This window comes from Sminthopsis crassicaudata, chromosome 3, assembly GCF_048593235.1.
Source record: "Sminthopsis crassicaudata isolate SCR6 chromosome 3, ASM4859323v1, whole genome shotgun sequence".
Classification (NCBI taxonomy): domain Eukaryota; kingdom Metazoa; phylum Chordata; class Mammalia; order Dasyuromorphia; family Dasyuridae; genus Sminthopsis; species Sminthopsis crassicaudata.
In genome coordinates this window covers 506,914,457-506,937,627 of record NC_133619.1, presented here as the reverse complement: position 1 = coordinate 506,937,627, position 23,171 = coordinate 506,914,457, and the positions used below count along the sequence as shown (strand labels likewise).

General features: G+C 40.2%; 1 protein-coding gene across 7 annotated transcripts in view; it reads right to left on the bottom strand.

Moving 5' to 3' along the window:
• The window catches only part of TENM4 (teneurin transmembrane protein 4), a 1,584,659-nt gene that overhangs the window by 1,149,523 nt on the left and 411,965 nt on the right, over window positions 1-23,171 (bottom strand). For 4 of the 7 annotated variants that reach the window (XM_074303961.1, XM_074303962.1, XM_074303955.1 and 1 more), the window contains exon 1: window positions 18,157-18,779. The exons of 1 other annotated variant lie outside the window; for it this stretch is intronic. The gene's annotated coding sequence lies outside the window, so the exon portion shown is untranslated. Of the gene's footprint in view, window positions 1-13,848; window positions 14,141-18,156; window positions 18,780-23,171 lie in introns of those variants that run through there. 2 more of the 7 variants (XM_074303960.1, XM_074303956.1) reach the window with 2 other exon arrangements.

Sequence of the window (23,171 nt, the reverse complement as noted above, 5' to 3'; positions counted from 1 at the left end):
AAACTAAAGTTCCAAATTAGGAGACTTGTCCAGAGTCACAGTAATTGACTGGCAGAATGAAGATTCAACTCCAGGTCCTCTCTCATACCACACCACATCTCCAAAACATGAAGTTGGAAAGGCTTTTCCTGCAAGTGATGGGCTGTGGGACTGGAAGATTGATCTTAATTTAGCATCTTTACAAAATGAGCGTAAACCAAGTTCCATACACCATAAGCTAAAGTAGGGGACCCAATATGGAAGCCAGATTCTGATCTGATCTTTCCTCTGGGCTAGCTTTCAACCCTTCTCTCTCTGCCCCCTCCCCATTTCTCTGTGTCTGTTTGTTTTCTCAAATATAGGGTTAATGATACTTAGCTGCCATATGGGGGTGATGTGAGGATCAGCTAATTAATGTTTGTAAAAGGCTTTGATGCTGAAAAGCTGCGGAATAATTGTACGTTAATAAAATGTTAAAACAACTAACGCTCTATCAGGCCAGCAAAGGTTTTGTTAAAAAGTGGTTTTCTCCATCCAACCTTGAACTGGAAACATTTCCTGTCACAGTAAACCCTCATTAATTTAGATCCACCTAATTCAGAATGTTTGCTCATCTGACCTGGGCTGGGCTGGAGTTTACCTTCACTATTGCTCTAGGGAAACTGTTTGCTAAGCAAATTAATAACATAAACAAGACAGGAGGGGACATGTTTAACCATCCTAAGAGAACAAATGGTTTGAAAGCACTTATGCATATTAATTGTTTGCATGAAAAGGACACCACTAATTAAAAATGCATCTTGTCTCCATTCCTTGAAGTAGATTCCCTCATTCATTCAACAAATATCTATTAAGTTGCTACTCTTGAGTAGTGCACTGGGCTGAAGGAACTCTGAGAATGATACAGCATGGCCTCTGCCTTGGAGAAGCTTACTGATTAGAAAGACTGAGAAAACATGCCTAGAAATGGAATCACAGAAACAAGAGACCTCAGAAAGGAAACACTGCGGATCAGTCCACTCACTTTGGGATACTTCGTACTATTACAAGTAATAATAAAAGGACATTCAACTAGTGCTTTAATATCCTCAAGTACTTTTCAGAATGTGGTCTCATTTGAACTTCCCAACAACTCTGTTTTAAAGGCACAAAAAGTATTATTATATGTAAAATGAAGTTTTACAGATGAAGAAACAGAGGAAAGAAATCAATTTCCCATGGTTGCACAGCTGCTTGTAAATACAAGAGGGAGAATTCAATCCCAGCACTTACTGACTCCAAGTCCAATGCTTTCTAATAATTAGGCCATACTGCTTCCTTCTGCTTTCCTTAGGTTGTAAGTACCTTGAGGACAAGGATTTTTTCTTTACCTTTTTTCTTTGACACATAGTAGGGACTTAATAAATGTTATTTAATTGACTGACTGCTCTTGAATAACTTCCATTTATTCTATCTAATTTTCTCTTCTGGGGCCAAGCAGAACAAACCTAATCCATCTTCCATATTAGTCTTTCAAATACTTGAAGACAGAGGTCATATCCCCAATAAGGTCTTTTCTCTCCAGGTTAAATACTCCCAGTTCCTTAACTGATCTATCTCTGGTGTGGTCTTCAATCCCTGGGCTATTCCAGCTATAACTCCTATAATGATCTATTAATGACTTTCTTATACATGTTTCTTTTTTTAAAAAAATCTTTAAATTTTTTTCTTTTAAATTTATTTATTTAATATTTTCTCCAGTTGCATTTAAAATAATTTTTAAAATATTTGCTTTAAAACTTTTGAATTCCAGATTCTATCCTTTATCCTTACCCTAAACCCCCATTAAGAAACCACATGTGAAGTAATGCAAAATATTTCCATAAAAGTGATGTTGTGAAAGAAAATATAGATCTCCCACCCTAATTTTAAAAATCCTTAAGAAAAATAAAGTTTAAAAGACAGAGACAGAAAGAGAGAGAGAGAGAGAGAGAGAGAGAGAGAGAGAGAGAGAGAGAGAGAGAGAGAGAGAGAATGCTTCAATCTATTCAGACAACCAGTTTCTTCTCTGGGTATGGATACAATTTTTCATCATTGAACTGCTGGAAATAGCAAAGTCATTTACAACTCATTGATGTTTCTGGGTGTGCCTTGATTTCTTTTCCTGAGGGGAAGTAAGTGATAGGGGAAAGAAGATCAATGGTAACAGGTATGGAAGGGTGTGTGAAAATGCCTGACACACCCTAGAGTTAATTATTCCTAAAATGTCATTCCCAAAGTTGAGCACAATAAATGTACAAGTAAGAATAAACATATAGAAGTAATATAAAATGCTCTATTTGCTAATGCACAGGACTTGCTTGGTAGGATGAGCAGTCCAGTTGAGCCAAAGTATATTTGTGATCTCATTGATGTAGGTGTTTCCTCCATGACATATGCAGCAACTCACCCATCCCTGCCTGTCCTGCAATACTCTTATTTATGTCTTCCCATAAATTTATTATATGAGGTCTGCCCAACCAGCCAGGGACCTTCCTCAAATTCCCTTGGCTTCAGAAGGGAGGGACACATTAGGACTAAGCAAGTACAGAACACTTATTTTCTAAGGAAACAATCCACTTAAAGATCAAAGATCTGAGAGTCATTCCATGTAGTATCCATAATGGAAGTAATGAGTGATGCAGTATGATAAAGGGGAAACAGAAGAGAACTAAGGAAATATCCATTTAAGGCCCAGCTTTATCCCTTCAACTCAACTTTTGGAAGCCTTAATCTCTACATCTGTAAAATGGCATGAAGACTATTTTACTATTGACCTCAAAAGATAATCATGAAGAAAATTCTTGGTCAACTGCAAAGCAGTATAGAAATGGGAATCATTCTTATGTAGGGAATAATGTCCTTGAAGGGAAAATGTCAATAGTAAAGCTTGGGGTCAGATGAAGAAGACCATAATTCAATTAATGAGCATTTATTAAGTGCCTACTATATGCCAGGCACAGCCCTCAGTTACAAACACCATAATGAAAAAATTCATACTCATAAAGGAAGTTGAAGGGACCCTTAGATGTGTCTAATCTAATCCCTTCAATGTCAAGCACATTTATACAGTGCTTTCAAATTCACAGAAAACTATTTTATTTGTTCTTTAAAACACTGTAAGATAAGGACTGTTATAATCCCCATTTTACAGATGAGTTCACTGAGATTCAGAAAGGTTTAGGTCTCATGGGTAGTCATTATCAGAGATAGGTTCTTTAGTGTCAAACTACTCCAAGCAGTTTCTATAGGAGAAGAGTTGGAAGACAAATATATATGTGCAAAATAAGTCATCAGACTTAGAGGAGGTTAAACTAAGGAGTTAGGTGGGAGAACTTGCCAGAGAAAAGTGACAGAATTAGGGTCTAACACATCAAAATCAGGAAGCAGAAAACTTTTGGGTAACAGCTGGGCTCAGGGATTCTGTGGGTCTAGCAAAAGCTCTGCTACTTAAATCAAGGAAAACCATAAGATTAATTCAGCGGAGGATGGCAAAATACATTACAGATCTGACTTGTAAATGTCTCCTCATTTCTTAGAGTGTGACCCATAACACTTTTTCCCTTTCTCGCCCAGTACAGGGGAATATTGGCAGGTCAGAGGTAAGTGTTTTCCCTGGAAGGAGCTGTAGAACCCAGCAGGGTGAAGCATGATGGTGACTCAGAGCTGGGGCTCACAGGAAGATGGACTGAGAAGTCCAGGCAGGGCCAGGATCTCACATTTTCCCCAGCACCTCCCACGGATGAGGAAGGAAAAAGAGATGCCCCACTAAAAAGTGTGGAGAAACTCACATCAAAGGGGGAGGGAGAAACTATTTTAGACATGAGAAATAATGAATAAACTCACTTTGTAACCATTAACTCTCTGAAAACCAGAGGAACTATCTCCTAAGAATTCAAAAAAGAATAACAGAATATAAACCTTTAGAGCTAGAACACATGTTAAAAGAAAAACCAAGAGCACAGAGCATCAGACCCAGAAAGGACTACCAGATATAGGCTGCTTGCACATGATATAATCAGGTCTTTGATTTAGCTTGGGAAGGAATCCTAGACACCTTCTAATTGAACCCCCTCATTTTACAGATGAGGAAACTGAGGCTCAAACAAGTTAACTGACTTACCTAGGATCATTCAGAGGCAGGATTGAAGGCCAGGTTTTCCTCACTTCAGATCTAACTATTTTCTACATCGCATCTTCATGTTTGACTAGGAAGGGACCTTAAGTCATATACTGATGCCACAGAGAAAGTCACTGGAAGTGGCTTTAGTGAGCACTGAATTTAATCTTTTAATTTTTATATATGGGGAAACAGAGGCAAAGAGATGGGAAGTTACTTGCTCAGGGTGATTCAATTATTAATTGAAATCCCTTTTATTTCAATTTTCCCAGGAGTCATTCCTGGATTTAAAAATCAACAGATTCTCTCAAAAGATTTTTATTTAAAAAAAGAATCCAACAGAAATAGTATGATATAGGGAAGTCTAAGTGCCTCTTCTTGTATATGCTGACTGTGTCCCATGCAACTGTAGAACAGTTAGACACAGATTTCATTTGTGTATTTGTATCCTAGAACACAGTGCTTGACACATGCTCGATGATTGATTTGTAGACTGACTTTCAGTAGTCATTCCTCAGGAAACCACAAGTTTTTTCCCCTTCCCAATCCTCACCCACAACAACATGCTTAAAAGGATTATTTGTTTTGTTAAGGACATTGCTGGATTTTCATTTTTCAAACCTATCAGATACCCTTTCTTCTTTGGCAGCTAAAGATACAACAGCCAGGATCTCTTCTACCCACTAAATTTAAATACTAGGGTAAGGAAGAATACTGTCACAATTATCTGTCCTTTTCTTTCTCTCTCACTCTCTTTTTTTCTTTCCTCCTCCATTGTTTTCTTTCATTATTTTTTCTCCTTCCTTCCCCACTTTTTTTATTTATTTCCTTACTTTCTTCCTTCCTCTCTTCCTCTAATTCTTTTTCTTCTTATTATTTTTCTTTCTTTCCTTCATTCCTTCTCCTCCCTCCATTTCTTTTTCTTTCTTCCTCCCTTCCTCCTTTTTTCTTTCTTAAATTCTTCCTACCTTCCTTCTTTTCCACCTTTTTATCTCTCCATTTCCTCCCTTCCTGTTTCTCCATTTCTCTCACTTCTCTTCCTTCTTTCTTTCCCTACCTTTTAAAATCTCTCCATTTTTCCCTTTCTTTCTTTCTTTCTCCCTTTTCCTCCCTTTCTTCATTTTTCTCTCCATTTTCTCCTTCCTTCCTTTTTTCTTCCTTCCTTCATTCTATTATTTTTCTTCCTTTCTACTTTTTTTAATCTCTCCATTTTCTCCTCTTCATTTCTCTCCCCTTCCTCTCTTCTCTTCACTTTCTTGCTTCCTTCCTTCCCCCTCTTTTCTCTCTCTCCATTTATTTCTCTTTCTTTCCCCCTTCCTTCCTTCCTTGGACGTTGGGTAGATCATTAAATTCTCTCAGGTTCAATTTCCTCATCTATAAAATTAAGGGTTGTAATGAATAACTTCTAAGGTCCCTTCCAGCTATGTGCCTGCTATGTTCCAGGCACTGTGGTAGAGTGCACAAACAAAAATGAAATAATCTCTGACCTCAAAGAATTTAGAATCTGTCCAGAGAGACAACATGTACATGTGTAAGTCTATACAAAACAAATATTTACAAGGTACTGTGGGTAGAGGAAAGCATTAGCAGCTGATCGGGTTCAGAAAAGGTTTTTCATAGAACATGGCATTTCAGCTGAGTATTACAGGAGATGCTTTAATAAGTGACACAGAAGACAGTGAGCTGGACCTGGAATCAGGAGGAGCTGAGTTCAAGTCCAACATCAAACATTTAATAGCTCTGTATGGCCCTGGTCAAGTGACTGTCTGATTCAGTTTTCCCATCTTTATAAAATTGAGATAAAAATCTCATTTATCTCCTTGGACTATTGTATCAAAATGATATAGTCGTTAATCAAGAAACATTTACCTGTTATGTGCCATGCAATGTGCTAAGCAATAGGGACATAAAAAAAAAAAAAATTAAATGGGAGAATTTCTATTCTCAAAGTGCTCACAATCTAATGAAGAAGGCAATTTGCAAAAACCTATTATAAACAAGTTATAGATAGTAAAAATTGTAGATAATCAACAGAGGGAAAATCACTAGAATTAAAGGGTACAGAAAAAGCTTTTTGTAACTTTTTATAAAAAGTAAGATTTTAGCAGAGATTGGAATCCCAAAAGAAGTCATGGCTTTGCAAACCTTAAAGTATTTATAAATGTTAGCTATTCTATATTAGTAAAATATTAATATTATTATTAGTAATAATAAAACAGCATTTATATAGTTTTATGTGTTTTACATATCCCTGATCTTCACAACATCTCTAGGTACTGTTATTATCCCCATTTTATAGATGAAGAAACTGAGGCTGAAAGATCTTAATTAACTTGCTCAGGGGTCCCAAAGCTAAGTGTCTGAAACAGAAATCCAACATAGGTCTTCCTCTCACCAGGTCCAACACTCTATCCACTATCGTACCGTAACCTAGCTGCCATCATTATCATCATCACAGTATTTACTTTGTGCCAGGTACTATGCTAAATGCTTTCTAATTTTTTTCTCATTTGATATTCCCATCAATTCTGGGAGGTAGATTGCTATTATTATCTCATTTTACAGATAAGGAAACCAAGGCAAACAGATTAAGGGACTTACCCAGGTCAAAAAATTAGAAAGTATCTAAGATTGGATTTTAACTCAAGTCCTCTCAATCATTTGCTGTTAACCTTCTAGAGTTATTGTGTAGAAAACATTTTGCAAACTACAAAGTATACCAAAAAAGCGAGTTTCTATTTCATTCCCAGGTGACTTAGGAATAATTTATTTAGTATTTATTAAGAAGGGGCTATGGTAGGCAATGAGATTCAGAGTTCATTCCATAGATAGTCCCCAATAAGGCTAGTTTGCTAGCAATTCTACCAGACATTTGGAACAGGAAGACAAATAAATAAATCAATCTGAAGAAAGTTTTCCCTCTGAGTCAATTAAAGCATGGGATGATGGGCCACAGAGTCCAATTTCTCCAACTTTTAAAAGAAGACCTCAACAATGAGGGTATAGGAATCTGACATAAAATCCTTAGCCACAGTTTTTTAGCTAAATTTCTATTGCCAATATACCACCTGGCACAGAATAGACACTTAATAAATGTAAACTGATGGAGGAAACTCTGTACAACAGACATAGGATTCTTGTTGAGGTGTATCTATATAAGCTGGTAGATTTTTTAACAAACACAGGACTTCTACTGGCAAGGAAGGAGATGAGCAAGGGAGGAAGAAACAGAAATATAGCAGATATAGAGAGCAATTTTATTAAGCTATTACTGCACTCTTACTGCAAGGCCCTACCCATCTACAACTCAACAGAAAGCAGTTCCTAAGGATTCCAATCAACAATTTTGGTTTTAATGTTTACCAAATAACACCATAGAATTAAGCCTATCACCTCCATTTTAGAGATTACAAGTAGAACCATAGACTTTCAGAGCTGAGCCCAAGCTCTGGCTTAAAGTATTAATAAATGATGATGTCTCCTGAGTCACACAGCTAGGAAGTCAATTGAAAGAAGGCTTTAGCTTCAGGTCTTCCTCTCCTGCCACTGGACCACACTGCCTCCCTCCACTAACTAATGATGGAAAGAAAAGGCCTATTCTAACAGGGAGCTTTAGGGCCTAGCTTAGTGGCAATTAATAGCACCAAAGCAAGGTGATCCTGAGATTTTGATGCTCTGGGATCATTGTGAAAGTAACCTGTATAGTTGAATCTTTAGCCAGAATGTCCCTTCCCACAAGTCCTCACCATCTCTGTTAACAGTTTAACCAACCCATCTGGGACAGCTCAAATGCCATCTCCTCTGTGAAGCCTTCCCTGTTCTCCATAGGTATAAACTAGCCTTTTTTCTTCTGACTCATTCTCTTACACAGATGAGTCTTTACTCCAATGTTTATCTTGTTATGTGACCATACTCTCTGAGTCTCATTTTTCTCCTCTAAAAAACAGAAATGAAATCGCTCATACTTATGACAATCACAGTTGTAGTAATGAAAGCGCTTTGGTAATGTGCTTCAGAAATGTGAGCAAGGTTTATTTGTATTATGTTTACTTCTATTCTCCCCCACTAAAAAAATAGAAGAGATGTTGTTTTTGCTTTTCATTTCCTCTGGTACCTGGCACAGTGATTTATACACAGTGTATCTTTAGTAAACATTGTTGCATGAGTGAATAACTGAATAAGCAAATGAAGGTTACAGGTAGAACCACAGATTTTTAGATCTGGGAGGGCTCTTAAGGATCATAGAGCCCAATCCCTGACTTGAAGTGTCAATAAATGGTCCTTCAGATGGTTTAAAAGACTCCCACTGCAGGGAACCTGCCACTTCCTGAGGAGGTCTATTCTACTTTTACTATTTATCCATTAAGGATTTGAATTCCCTTATATCAGATAAAGCTTCAATCTGTCTCCTGGTTACTTCCAAGCTCCAGCCTGGGTTCTTCCCTTTGGGGATAACCAAGGCTGATGCTTCTCCCAAATAGCAACAATTCAAATATTTGAAGATAGATCTCATCCCCCCCCCCCCAGCTTTACCTCCCTTCTGCTTCCTGGACCCATTTTCCCTAGATTAAACCCATCCAATCTCCTCAATGTGTCCTAAAAGAACAATTTCTGGTTCACTCACAAACTTGCTTACCCACCACCACTCTACAAGTTCTAGCTCAGTGATAGCCCTTCTCAGGTGTGATATCTAGAACTAGATGCAATATTTCAGTTGTGGTCTTACAAGGGCGGAGGAAAACAGTCATGTCTTTATCTCTCACAAGAAACCTGGCCTAAAGCAATGAGGTCAAGGGCAGAATTTGCTTTACTTTGAAAAGAATATGGAAAATTTTTTAAAAAGAATGAATATATACATATTACATACAGGCTAATTATGTGCAACTTAATTTTCAGCCTTAGTTTTCTCCTTTTTATAAAGGGTCTATTAATAGCACTGATTTCCCTGGTTCATGAGAAAAGTTTGTTAAGTACCTTGCAAAACTTAAAGTATTACATATATAGATAGATAGATAGATCCATAATAATATATATATGTATATATACATATATTATATATTAACACATATATGCATACAGATTTATGTATGTATACATATACATGTATATACACACACATACATATAGGAGAAACAGAGACAAAGACACACGGAGAGATGAAGACAGAGACTGAAAAGAGCAAAAAGAAGAGAGACAGAGAGAAGAGAAAGAGACAAAGAAGAAAGAAGAAGAAAAGAGAAAGAGAGAGAGAAAGAGAGAGAGACAGAGAGAGACAGAGAGAGAGAATGAGAACATATCCTATGAGGAAAAGGGAGTCTAGACTTGTGATTTCATCAGTTCAGGGAAATTCCAGTCTGGTATCACCTTCCATCACAGGGCAAATCATCTGTAATGTATGATCTTATAGAGCAGTCTACAAAACTAAGAGGGTAAGTTGTTTATTTAGGGTCACAGTTAGTGTATATGTGTCAGAGACAGTACTTGAACCCAGCTTTTCTTAATTCCAAACCTTGCCTTCTATACCAATGGTCTCTTTCAAATAAAATGTATTATATATCTATTATTTATTTATCTATCTTTTTATATATTTTCTCTTGCTCTCTCTCCTTTTCTGTTTATTCCTCTCCCTCCTTTCTCTCTCTCTGTTTCTATTTCCGTCTCTTTCCCTCTCCACATACACAATATAAAAATATGTGTACATATATACATATACACACATACATATACATCTGTGCATGTATACAGGTTTAGAACATCACATTAGAAATCTTTCCTTCTGAAAACCTACTGACTGGAAGGAGGTCCATGAGTTGCAGTTTCCTGGCCAGTGGTGCACGTATGGCTGTCAGAGTGCCTAGATATGCCAATCTGTCAGTTCCCAGTGGAGACAAAGTATTTGAGCTTTTAGTTACAATGAGCTCCACTGATAGACCATGTAACTGGGAAAGTAACATTCAGTCTTTAAATCTGAATTGACGTTGATTTACACCTTGTAGGCTTTTGGACCCAAGTCTCAAAGGATGGGGATTTCAAACCTATTGTTCTATTGTTTCACTTTGAGATTTATGGCAGAAATGGGAATAGGAGGGAGAGGGTGTTTACCAAGCTATCTGGGGATAAGGCTTATTTGTGAGCAAAACAGACACCTGTCCAAAAAGGAACCAATTATAAAGACAAGGTACAGTACGATGAGAAAGAAAGGAGAACTTAGAACAGGGGTTGTCCATCTTTTGGGGGTCAAGCATCCCTTTGACCATCTGGTGAAGTCTATGGACTGTTTCTCCTAATGATTTAAAAATTTTAAATGCAAAAATGAAACCTGTAGGATTACAAAGAAAGTCAATTATATTTTTCATTCCTCTCTAGGTTTCATTCCTGATTGTCCTTAGAGACTAATTCCCCAGAAATCTGGAAAGCCTCCTCTACCCCTGGACTTCACATATCTGGAAGTAGTAGCTACTCCTAAGGCTATTCCCTCTGAATGATGAGTTACTTTCAGAATGCCTATTTCAAGAAAGTTGTTCAGGCCATCCATATCTTCATAATCTCCAAGCTGTATTCTTAACATTCCTCCAAGTCTTTCTCTAGGATGCCCTGCTTGAGAATCTTCATCCCCACCCCACCCCCCAGGTCTTCTTCCTTTTATAAGATTTCTCTTCAACTCTCACCCTTCACACTTGCCCCCACCTTTAGGATATAATTTCCTAGAGGATGGGAACTTTCTGTATTTGTATTCCCAATGCTTATCACAGTAACTGGCACATAGTTAAATGCTTAATAAACCTTTGTTGACTTGCTGGCAATATTGAAATTGTTATCAAAATAACAAGAACAAAAAATAAACAAAAATTAGATCATGCACCCCAAATGAATAATCCCTAGTTTTGGATTGTGAAAGGGTAGAATCAAGTAGAGCCCCAGAGATCACCTCAGCTAAGCCTTTCATTTCAAAGAGAGGGAAACTAAGGTCAAGTTAGTAAGATGTGCTCAAGTTCACCTCATGAGACTTAATCTCTAGAAGACTAGGTCCTTCTCTTCTCTCTGCTACTTAAATAAATAATATTTCATCCAGGAAAAAGCTCTTTCTTTTTCTAGGCCTCAGTTTCTTAAAAAAGAAGCATTTGCATAGCTGATAATTTCCCTGATTCTAATACTGCATTCCCAACTTCAGGAGATGGGGAGAAAGGCACTAGGTTACCTTCCGGAAGCATCATTTTTAAGGGGAAGAGGGATCTTTGGGAAAGGATGATTTTCATCTGATCTCTTTTTCTCACTGCTTGCAGGAGGTTTGAAGTACTGTGTGGGCCTGTTTCCTTCAGTGGCCTGGGCTGCTAACTGCTCCTCAAGTTCCCAATCATCTCACCCACAAAATGTGTAACTCTGGCTCTGAACCTCAGCTTACATAAGGTGACAGCTATGCTCCAGTGCCTGGAGGTGACTGTCTGGAAAAAGAAACAGACAGAGCAGAAAATCTAGCCAAAATGGAAGTAACCCTCTGCAGAGGAGCAAAGAGAGACCTTTCTAACAGTTCTAAGCATCCATTCCAGCTCTGTTGCTAAACAGACTTAGGCAAGACAGTGAGTTCTTTGGTGATTGTCTCATGTTATATCATGACTAAGGAGAAGGAGCTTGGTATTCCTTAGGATTGTGCTCTCATAGGTTGCAAGTAACCTTCTGATAACCATGGAGATTGAAAAAAAAAAAAAAAAAAGAACATCCCATGCCTTGGGCTATAAGCCTCTAACAAAACAATACTTCAATCTCCACCAATTTAGCAAAAGGTCATTAAGGTAATAGTTTATTGCTAATACAATAACTGAAATGGATTGAGTTTCTCTGCAATTAGGAAGACCTGAGTTCAAATCCAACCTCAGACAACGTATATCCCCAGGGCAAGTCTCTTCACCCTGTTTGCCTCAGTTTCCCCATCTATAAAATGAGCTGGAGAAAGAAATGGCAAACCATTATAGTATCTTTGCCAAGAAAACCTAAATGAGATCACATAGTCAGACACGATTGAAATGCCTTGAAAACAATAAGACATAGTGTTTTTTTTCTATGTATAACCTGCAATATGGGATAGTAGGTTGACCTTGAAGGGGAAAAAAAAAAAAAAAAAAGTTCAAATTGGCCTCTGACTCCTGTTAGTTGTGGAACCCTGGGGAGTCATTTAATTTTTTAATGCCTCAGGCAACTCTCCAAAGCAATTCAATTGTAGATTACTGATTTGTATTGGGAAGAGCTTTCCATACTGGGGATTTCCTACCTTCAACTCTTGGGCTCATAAACTCATTGGACTTCTGGTTCAACTGCTTCACTTTACAAATGAAGACACTTAGACCTCTGGAGGCTAGTGACCTCAATAATAAGAGTTGAAAGTATCAGTGGCAGGTTTTAATCTAGCTTTGTCCAATTCTATTGCCAGTGATCTTTCTTCTGTGCCATCCTACATTATAGGTTTAGAGACACATTTTGTTTTTCAGTCTTTTCAGTCATGTCCATGATACCATCTGGGGTTTTCTTGGCAGAGATATTGGAGTGATTTGCCATGTTCTTCTTCAGATCATTTTACAGATCAAGGAACTGAGGCACACAGGGTTAAGTGGCTTGCCCAGGATCACACAACTAATAAGTGTCTGCAGCCAGATTTGAACTCAGGAAGATAAGTCTTCCTAATTGGAGGCCTGGCATTCTATCAACTGCACCAGGTAGTTGTCCATAATACACATATGTGCATGAATATATATATATATATATATGTATACATACTTATTTACATATTCTATATGCATTCTAGTAAGTCAATTCACAAGTTCTACTAGTGGACTATAAGTTGTGATAGATTCTAACATCTTGGAAAGACATCCAGGTTAGGTCTGGAATACTCCCTTCATCCATCTTCTAAGGTTCTGCCTTAGTGCCAAGAGGCTCGTTAGATATATGGCCCCCAGGTGATGAGTTTGGCAGCTTAGCATCTTAAGAGCATTGTCTAGTAACATAGAAAGGGGAAAGTAATCTGAATTCTCCTTGAAGTGAGAGAAGAGGAGGGATCCCCACTCATGAAATCCTGGGTCTTTAGAATATGGGCATATATCTTATAGCAGGAGAACCTGGTGAATAGAACTAAACTTGAACTTTCAGGAAACCTCTAGTTCAAATTTTGCCTCATTTAATGAACTCAGGCATCATTTAACTTTTTTCAGACTATTTTCTCAAAGGATTGATAAGAAGGTCAATTGAGATAATATATACAGAGTTCTGCTAACCTTAAAACAATACACAAATGTCAGCTATTTATGAGTATTCATATTGCCATTTATAGTTGACAAAATGCTTTCCTCCCACTAACCCTGTTAAGTTGGTAATACACCTATTTCCCCCATTATAGAGGAAAAGAAAACTGAGATACTGAGACAAGAGGTTTCTTGTCCAATCAACTGTCATGGCTAGATCTGAACTGAGATCTTCTAAAGTGAAATTCATGGCCCTTTTTAATCCTCTCTATCTTTGCCTTGATTTACACTCCATGGCAAAAGGGGGTACACTTTGTATAGCTAAAGAATAGGCATATACAACTGTACAAACTATCTTAACGCTGATTAGCCTCCCCTGAACACATACAAATGAGGGACAGTGATAAGGTTCACATCCATTTCAAGGTAAATATTCAAGATGAGTATTTCTCTCAATTAATAATTGGTTTATTTTTAAAGCATGAATTTTTGTCCTACCTTAAAAATTCAGGGACAATCACTACACATTTCTGTCTGTTCTCTCTCCAGGAAACCCGAGAATAAACTCAAACAGGTAACTCCACATAGCGAGACAGGTACTTTAACTTCCTTTCCATCATCACTTTCGTCAGAAAAAAAGATAGCTCTTGATCAATTCTTTCTTTATTCCCAGGAAAAAGAAAAAGAAAGCAACTATCCCAAGCATCCGGAAAGAAGGCAGTATTACATTTCTCTAACTTCCATCCTCTTCCTCTTTTACTACACCCACAACCACCAAAAGGAGGAGAGAAAAAAAAAAAAAAACAACCGCCCAGACACACAATACACAACGTGTTCCCATTTCCATCTGCGATAATACTCTCCCGTAAGTTGTTTGAGAGTAGAAAGGAACAAAGTTGGAGGGGGATGGGGAAGGTAGGTGACTGGTTCTACCAGGGGTTAAATCTCGGGAAGGTGGAGCAGAGCTCAGACCCAGGAAGGTGGGAGGAGTGTCCTGGGACCACGATCACCTTCCGAAATCAATCTAGATTGTGTTGCTTCCCTTGGGGTTCCCGGCTTTTTAATGCAAAGCTCCACCCACCTCCCCCCACTCACGCTCCCACCACCCCCAACCTCCAGCTCGAAACGGAAGCCAACTGCTGACCGAGTAGTGAAAAATCAAGCACGCAAACAGCGGTTCCCAACCAGACTGCTGTAAAAAGAGAGGGGAACTCTAGACTTAGGGAGGCTCGGGAGACTGGAGTCAAGGCCGGCCAGCCGGCCGGCCGGCCAGCAGGCCGAGATACTGAGACAGATAGGGCTGCCCCCACGAGGGGGAAAAACGAAAAAGACAGGGGGAGGGAGAGAGAAGAAAAGGGAGGGAGGGAGGCAGGGAAGAGAGGGAGGGGGAGAGAATGAAAGAGAGAGAGAGGATTTAGTTGCTAACATGCCGACACTTTTGCCTTCTCCCCCGGGGCTCCCCCATCTCTACCCCTCTGAGCTCTGAGAGAAACAGGTTGCTGGTTGAGTTCCTCACCCTCCTTGGAAGTCACAGTTTCTTTCCCAAGATGCTCGCATCTCCCTTCCTCCAGGCTCAATTCCCTCCCTACCCCCCTTCTAGCAAATCCAATCTCCCCAGCGCAGATAAATAGACTTTGAGCAGACATCCCCGGTGTCTCAGCAGCAGAGATGCTAGGCAGTCGGGTGAGTGGGTGGAAGCCACGGAACAGCTAAGATCTCCTTTTAGGAGAGCCTTAAAGCAAGGTCAATGGCCTTGGAGCACCTAGTGATTTCTCATGCATAAGTACTGGCTTCGGAATTGCATTGTTAAGGATCATGGCAGCAGCAGGAAATCCTAATGGCCCTGAACAGGCCGAGTGAGCAAGGATTTATCCTACACTATGTAATAGACTAAGATGGATCTAGAATCTAAGAAGGGGAGCAGGGAGAGGGATGGAGTTGCAGGCAATTCAAACCTGCCAAAATACCAATGGCACCTATTTAGTGGGAGTGGGGCTGGGGGTGAGGGGGAGAGACAAGACGCTCAGGATTATTGTTATCCAGATTGAAGTGTTCTGCAAGATACAATATGGATAAAGAGGCTTATTCCTCTACTGAGGGAGGGGGCGCAAAACAAAGATACTCCACTAGTGTGATTTTTTTTTTCTACCTAAGCCCATAAAAGTGTTTTCAGGCAAAGATGCCAAAGGTGAGACAGTTGGATGAGTAAGCACCAGGGGAATAAATTATATTGAAAGAAAATTTGGTTCTATAAAAGAGAAGAGTTGAGGGCAAGTCATAGGCCCATCCACTTTCCCCTCCCCCTTTAGTCAAGATAATCAGTTATGATGTCTCAGTAGAAACTGGCTGTGCCAACAGAAGACTTGGGCATATATGGCCATACCCACTTATCAGAGTGACATATTAAGGATGAATCCAGCTGCTTTTTGGAAATGTAACTATCTCTACTTGTGACCAAGTTATTGAGGGTAATCTCAGAACATAAAGAATAAATATGAGTTGAAGAAAAGGTAAGGGATGAAAGTAAAGCTTTGGGGAAGGAGTGAGATGTTCTGGCTTCTCTGGTTTCCTTTGATTTCCATGGCAGAATCTAAACTCTCCACTTTCCACAAATACTATTTCCAGAAATCTTAAAGACCCCTTTAAGACATGGAACTTTGACCCCCACCTCCCCGAATTCACATGCTGTCCTCTCTCTCTACCCTTCCAAGCACAGTTCACAAACTTCCCTGCCCCCCATCTTTAGAAAGTGATCTGAGAGCTCTGCTAGGCCCAGTTCATAGAAGGCAGTGTCAGCTTCAAATTCCCCTTCTCAGGAGTTCAAGTCCAGTGGAGGGACAACCTGCCTTCCTGCAGTTTTCATTTGGTGACAAAAGGTAAGGTTATGAGTTTCTCTTTTATTTATATTGGGGGGGGGACCGGCAGGGTAGAATTTCAAAGGGGGGGTTGTTGATTATTTCTATTGATCAGAGATGAGGTTTACATAATTCCCATCTATTCAGCAAGTAAGAGTCTGGGTGTAGCATCCGTGTGTGCATTCCCCACACACCCTCCCCAATACTTCCCACACCTCTACCTTTTCAAATATCTATATGTTCACCTCAATATTTACTCAAATTGCGGTATATAAACACCCAGATTTTACACAGGACTAAGGGATAAATGCATATTGATAGAGGTTCCCACTTTGGGAGTTATTTACTTAGGAGGCTGCTGAAAATAGTTTTAGACCCATCCAAGTATCGAGTCGTGATACCTATGTCAGCATGAAGCCATTTAGGAAATCTCTTAAAGTCTTGCCTTAAGAGAGAAGCCAATTTTCAAAGTTGGATATCATCGCAGTTGAATTTCCAGTACTTTCTAGCATCACCCAAAGTGGGGGAGGGAGGTAGAGTAAGGAAGCACACGGGCTCCGAGGGGAATACGATAAGCCCACCACATAATGGACCACTCACTAGTTGAATTTCGTGAATTCCCATTCAAGTGCTTCCAGATTTCTCCCTGAGTACATCTCCAGAACCAACATTCCAGGCTTAGCCAAGTGCACTCTGAGTCGCTGTTTCCCAATTTATTTAGGCTGCATTTTCCGAAGCGGCAAGAAAATAATTGAGACAGGATTATCACATTTCAACCCAAAGCACATTTTCTAAAACTGAAGGGGGGGGGCGGTTATAGTTCAACAGAGACTCCCCAGAAAAAAGCCCAAGAATTCGACCTAGACTTTCAACATACACATCCCAATGTAAACAGGCTAGGTGCCAGAGTAAGAGGAAAGGATGGGGCCGAGAGCTGATAGGTTTCGTTTGGAAGGAGAACGCAACTGGGGACTCCCACCCCCACCCCCGGCTTCTCTCTTCCCCACCTTCGTCCTCCAAAGCTGTTCCATGATCATACAGAAATCGCAAGAAGGAAGGCTGGTATCATTGATCTGACTGCACTGCTGGGAGCCTATTTCTCGCCTCTCTCCCTGCTGCGTCTCCACCCGCAGTTCACTCGCTCTCTCCCGAGGCCGGGAGGGAGAGAGAGCTATGTCCCCAGGCGGCGGCCGGGAGGGCAGGAATGCGCCGCGGACTCCGGCGCAGGGTTTCGGGAGGAGGCACGGAGCTCCAGGGACAGCGAGCCCGGCCGGACTCCTTTACACGCCGTCTCCTTTCCCCCTCGGCCGTTCCCCACTCCCCGTGGGAGCCCCTAAAAGGCATGGGAACCGTGCGCATAGCTTGTTCTCCCCAGCCCCCACCCTTCGCCTTGACTCTCCCCCCAAAGCAACCCGGCTTCTCCGGACCCCAGGCTTCCGTGTTCGCCTCGTGGATTCATCCTCCCAGCATCACCACATAGCTCGGCCACCTCCGCCGCGAGCCTAGAACCCATTCCGAACACTGCCCAACTCTGTGCAAGCAGCCGGAGCTGCGGCGAGGGTGGACTAGCAGGCTGCCTCCCTCGCTCGCTCGGGAAAGAGCCCTCCACAGCCGGCTGGGGAAGCAGCTCCCGCCGCCGCCGCCAAGCAGCAATAGCGGCGGCGGCGGCGGCGGCGGCAGCCCGCCGCCCGAGAGCCTCTGGTTGCAGGCGCCAGCGAGGAGGCTCGCTTCTCCTTAAGTGCCTTGCTGCATAAAAAGGTGTAGGGAGGGGATGGAGGGGGGGTGGCTGTGGGCAGATCCATATTCAAGATCTGCCCGAGAGCCCGGCACCCGCCGGGTCCGTCCCCGATTTAGGAGCGCAGGGGAAGGGAGAGCTTGGTGGAGAGACCGAGCGGAGTCGCGAGGATACAAAAGCCACTTTTCCGAATATACCACAGCCGGGTCGGCTTACCGTGTCTGCAGGCTCCCCAGGGCAAAAGGCAAGGGAAGGAAAAATTAAATTGTGCGTTTTTCTTCTATATAAATAAAGCCACTCTTCTCCGAGACGTACTGGCTCCTTCTCTCCACGATCCCAAACTGGGCAACTACGGGGAGGTCCGGGCTCTCATCCTCTCAGGCAGGCTCCACAATAACAAGAGGGGCGCGAGGATATAGAAGAAAACCCCTGTCTCTCGCAGACACACACCCGAAAGGCCGGTCCAGGTTTCTCCAGGCGAAGTGTTCCTGGTCGGACTGCTGGCCCACATTAAACAGCTGCAATCCTGAGGCTTGGGGTTGGGGTATATATTTTTTTTAATAGCTTCCCTTCTCTTCTTCCTCTCCCTCCCCCAATCTCTCTCTTACACACATACACAGAGAGGGCGAGCTAGCAACACACACACACACACACACACACACACGCAGGTTACATGAATGGAAGGCGGGAGCCAATCCTACAATGCTTTGGAAAGAGAAAGGCACATGCATTCTAAACGGGTCTGCACCACTGAGGCGGCGGAGGGGGAGTTTGTCGGGAGCCCAGGTGATGGTTTTAATCTCCCATGTCTGAACGGAACACTACCAGCAGCGCTCTCGCTCTCTCTCTCTCTCTCTCTCTCTCTCTCTCTCTCTCTCTCTCTCTCTCTCTCTCTCTCTCTCTCTCTCTCTCTCTCTCTCTCACACACACACACACACACACACACACACAGAGGAAGCTGCGATTATTCCTCACTTTACAAATTTTGGGGGGCAGTTTTACACCCAGTGCCTGCTGCTATTGCTGTTGCTGCATCTTTGCCAGATGTAATTAACAGCTGGGAACTTTGATTTCATCCTCAGGGCGGGCACTGTGTGAGATGCCCAAAGACATGTGGCCTTCCTGGGATCATCAGCATCTCCTGCAAACCATGGTAACAGTCCCTGACTCATGATAAAAAAAAAAATAATAATAATATTAATAATAATGACAGCAGCATTTTTAAAAAATTCAAATTTTAAATTAAAGTTAAATTAATAATATATGTGATTCCCCTCCCTCTTATGTTTTGATCTCCCAATACTAGTGCAACAGGAAACATCGTGGTGTGAGGAGGAGCAGGAGTCAGGAGACCTGAAATTTAGACACGGCTCTGCCACTAACTAGTAGCTTGAATTTTGTCGAGTCATTCCTTTTCTCTGAATCTCAGTTTCAGGAAGCCGAGGATAAAAAGATGCCTTTGGTTTTCCAGAAGTCTTGGGTTCAAATCCTGCCAATGACACTTCAGAAAGGTGACTATGGGCAAGTATCTCAACCTGGAGCCGTTGATCTGCATAGGTGAACGGAGTTTTTTGCACGGAGAGTTACCTTATAGAAGAAATTGTGTCTAGGCCTGTATCTACTTCACAGGGTAGATAGAAAACTCAAATGAAATGTATATGTATTTTTGCAAACTTTAAACTATCATATAAATTTCAGTTAGTATTAAAGTTAGGAGACTGGATTTGATGGTGTCCTCTAGCTCTATGGTGAAGTGTCTTATATTTCCTCTTAAGCCACCTCTGAAAGTTCTACAAAGAACTCTCTTTGAAGTGTTCAGGTGAGGGGACCAAAAATCGCCCCTTTCAATTCTAAACTTATGATTCTTTGGTCCTAATGTCAGAACTGGATAAGACCTTATAGATCATTCAAGCAAATCTTCATTTTGAGACACCAGGGAACTATTGACCTCAGAAATCTATCTCTGATGGATAGGGACTTAATGATCATGGACAAATAATAACAGCAGCAGCAGCAACAACCACAACAACCACATTTATTTAATGTTTACTTTGCACCAGATACTATCCTAAGCATTTTACAAATACTATCTCATTTGCTCCTCATAACCTTGGAAGGTAGATGCTTTTAGTCTCATTTTACAGATTTAAAACTGAGGTAGAGGTGGCGTTATTTGCTTAGGGCCACAGGACTGGTGTTTGAAATCAGATTTGAATGCAAGACATTTTCACCCAGACAATTTTCTAAACAAATAACTTATAGATCAAATATAGATTTGCATTGGTAGGGGCAAAAAGTTCAGATTGATGATGAGGATGAGGATGACTGAAATTATAATAAATAAAGTTTTTTAACTCAGGCATTTACTAGTTACTTGGATAAATCATATGACCTCCCCAATTCCAATTACCTTATCAGGTTTGGAGGAGGTAAGTATTTTTTAAACCATAGAACAGTACTAGATTTGCAATTATTATTATGTTATAATTACAGATAAGGCAACTGAGGCACAGAGAAGGAAAATGACTTAGTCACCATCATAAAACCAGTTAATGGCAGGACCAGAACTTTTTTTGCCAGGTCTGCTGATTTTAAGTCTCAGAACATTTCCCACTATCTCATTCTTTTGTGTGATAATGTTAATTTTATATAAATAATAATGGCTGACTGGTTTAAAAAGCTCTTCAGATAGATTGTTATTTGAGTCTTGAAAACAATTCTCTGAAGTAAGTACTCAATTTACAGATGAGCAAACTGAGGCTCAGAGAACATAAGTAGTTTGCCCCTACTCACATAACCAGGAAGTGTAGGAAACAGGATTCGCATGCCAAGACTTTGCTGGCTCCAGGTCCAGTGATCCTTCAATTCCACTATGATTGAACTTTGAACAGAATAAATTAAAACTAATGTGTAAGATATTTAAGGAGTTAGTTTTTTAAAGACCAGTGCATTCCATGATTATGCACAAATTGCTTGGTAACTCATCTTGGAAATATTTTGAATTGGGAGTCTACTTTCCATCAGAATACAGCATGATGTGGGTGGTACTTATATCTCTATCCACTGATACCTGACATAAAGCACTTAGGTCCTTTGAAATTTCCCCAAATTGCAGTTCATGACACAGGGACACTGGCTGTAAGGGGACCCACCACTGATGAAATTGCCAAGTGACTCTGTAGAAATGGCTCATCTATGGCATCCCTCTGAGAATTCTAGATAAGAAATGCCAGCAATGATTCTTCCCATTCCTAAGCTACCTTTAGCAATGCAGTTAAATATTAGCAATTGGTGATATAATTTTGAAAGCACCATGAAAGTATGTCCCCAATCAGGGTGTGTCATCACAAAAAGCACAATTCTTATCTCTGTACTAAGGGAAGTTTTATTATGCAGGAAGACTCATTATTAATAGCCTTTAAATTGTAAATATTTTTAAAAATAAGTCTTGTTTTCATAAGTATTATTGATTCCAAAATATAATGCAAAACAAAGAACAGATTAAAGGCAAGACAATTTAGATCTTCAAAGTGCAGCTTTTAATTAAGAAATGTGTTTATTTGTAGAAATATTCCTCATCAGAATTCAATAATATTGTAAGGGCTTTTTAAGAAATAGCAACTTCCAAAAAGGAGAACCTTTGAAAGCAAGCAGAGCCCCATCACTGCACCATATACCGTCAGTTTCACAAGCTGGTTACAGAGAATTTTCGGAAAGACACATACTGAGCCCAGCCTATGAAATTTTCATAATCATAGAGGAGGCAAGATATTCCTATTTTTCCACATTTTTTCTGTTGATACGAAAGCTAGATGGAAAGGTCCTTAGCTCAAAACCCCATCTTTGTACAAAAAGGAAACAACAGCCCAGAGAAGTGAAATTATTTATCATTAGATTTAAAGCTGGAAACAGTGATTGAACATCTTTATTTCATAGATGAGACACTTAAGATGCAGAAAGCTTATAGAGCAGTACTGAGTTTTGAACTCAGGCCTCTCTTCCAGCTCACTAAAATATTACCCCAAATTAACATAGTTAATAGCCTAATAATAACCACACTAGACAATTTCTTTTGTTCAGTCATGTCTAATTCTTCATGACCCCATCTGGAGTTTTATTGGCAGAGGTACTAGAATGGCTGGCCTTTTCCTTCTCCAGCTCATTTTACAAATGAAAAAACTGAGGCAGAGTTAAGTGACTTGTCCAGAGACACACAATTAATAAGCATCTGGGACTAGATTTGAACTCATGAAGATGAGTCTCCCTCACTTTAGCCTTGGCACTCTCTCCAGTGTGCCACCTAGCTGCCATTAAAGAGACAATTGCACAGTGCTTTTCAATGTTTCCAAATGTTTTCATACCTATTAATTCCCTATGTTCCTCTTCTAAAATCATCAGATTTCAATGTGTACAATGTATATCTGGGTATATGTCTTATCTCTACTTTAATAAGCTCTGAGTTCAGGAACAATGTCACTATTGCTATTATCTTTCTTTCTTAAGAACCCAACACAGTGCCTTGCTTTCTGAGTTATAAAATGCTTTCCAAAATCTTGTCCAGTCTTATGAATTCACAGTTCTAGGAAATTTCTGGTATGGAAACTCCATTCATTGATAAAGATTGAATATTGCTCCTCCCTGAAAGCCTTTAGATAATTTCCAAGTGTTTTGAGATACCCTGCCCATGGTCATCTAATATGTGTCTCAGGTGCACTTGAGCCTAATCACCCTCTATGTCATGCTGTTTTACCCATGACAGTGGTGATAATGATAGTAAGAATAGTAAGTAGTAGTAATAACATTGGTTAAAACCCTACTTCTTAAACTGTTTTTGACCCCTACAGGTTCTTATACTGAATGCAGAAGGTCATGAAATTATAATTTGTTATCAGTAAATGTTTGACTTTTATATCTATTTTATATACCTATGTATCTAAGGTAATATAAAAATTTCTTAGGGGAAAAAAGTTTAAGCCCTGGGTTAAAGGTACTACAGTATCTACTAGAAAAAAGCAGTGGAATGGAGAATTAGAAGAAAATTGGGTTTGAATCTTGTCTCTAACATTAACTAGCTAAGTGATCATGGGTGAGCTCTTTAGATTTATCATCTGTAATATGGGGACAATAATACATTTATTATTGCAACCACCACCACCATTGCTACTACCACCACTACTACCACCCCACCACTACTACTACTACTACTACTATTGTTACTGCTGCTACTACCT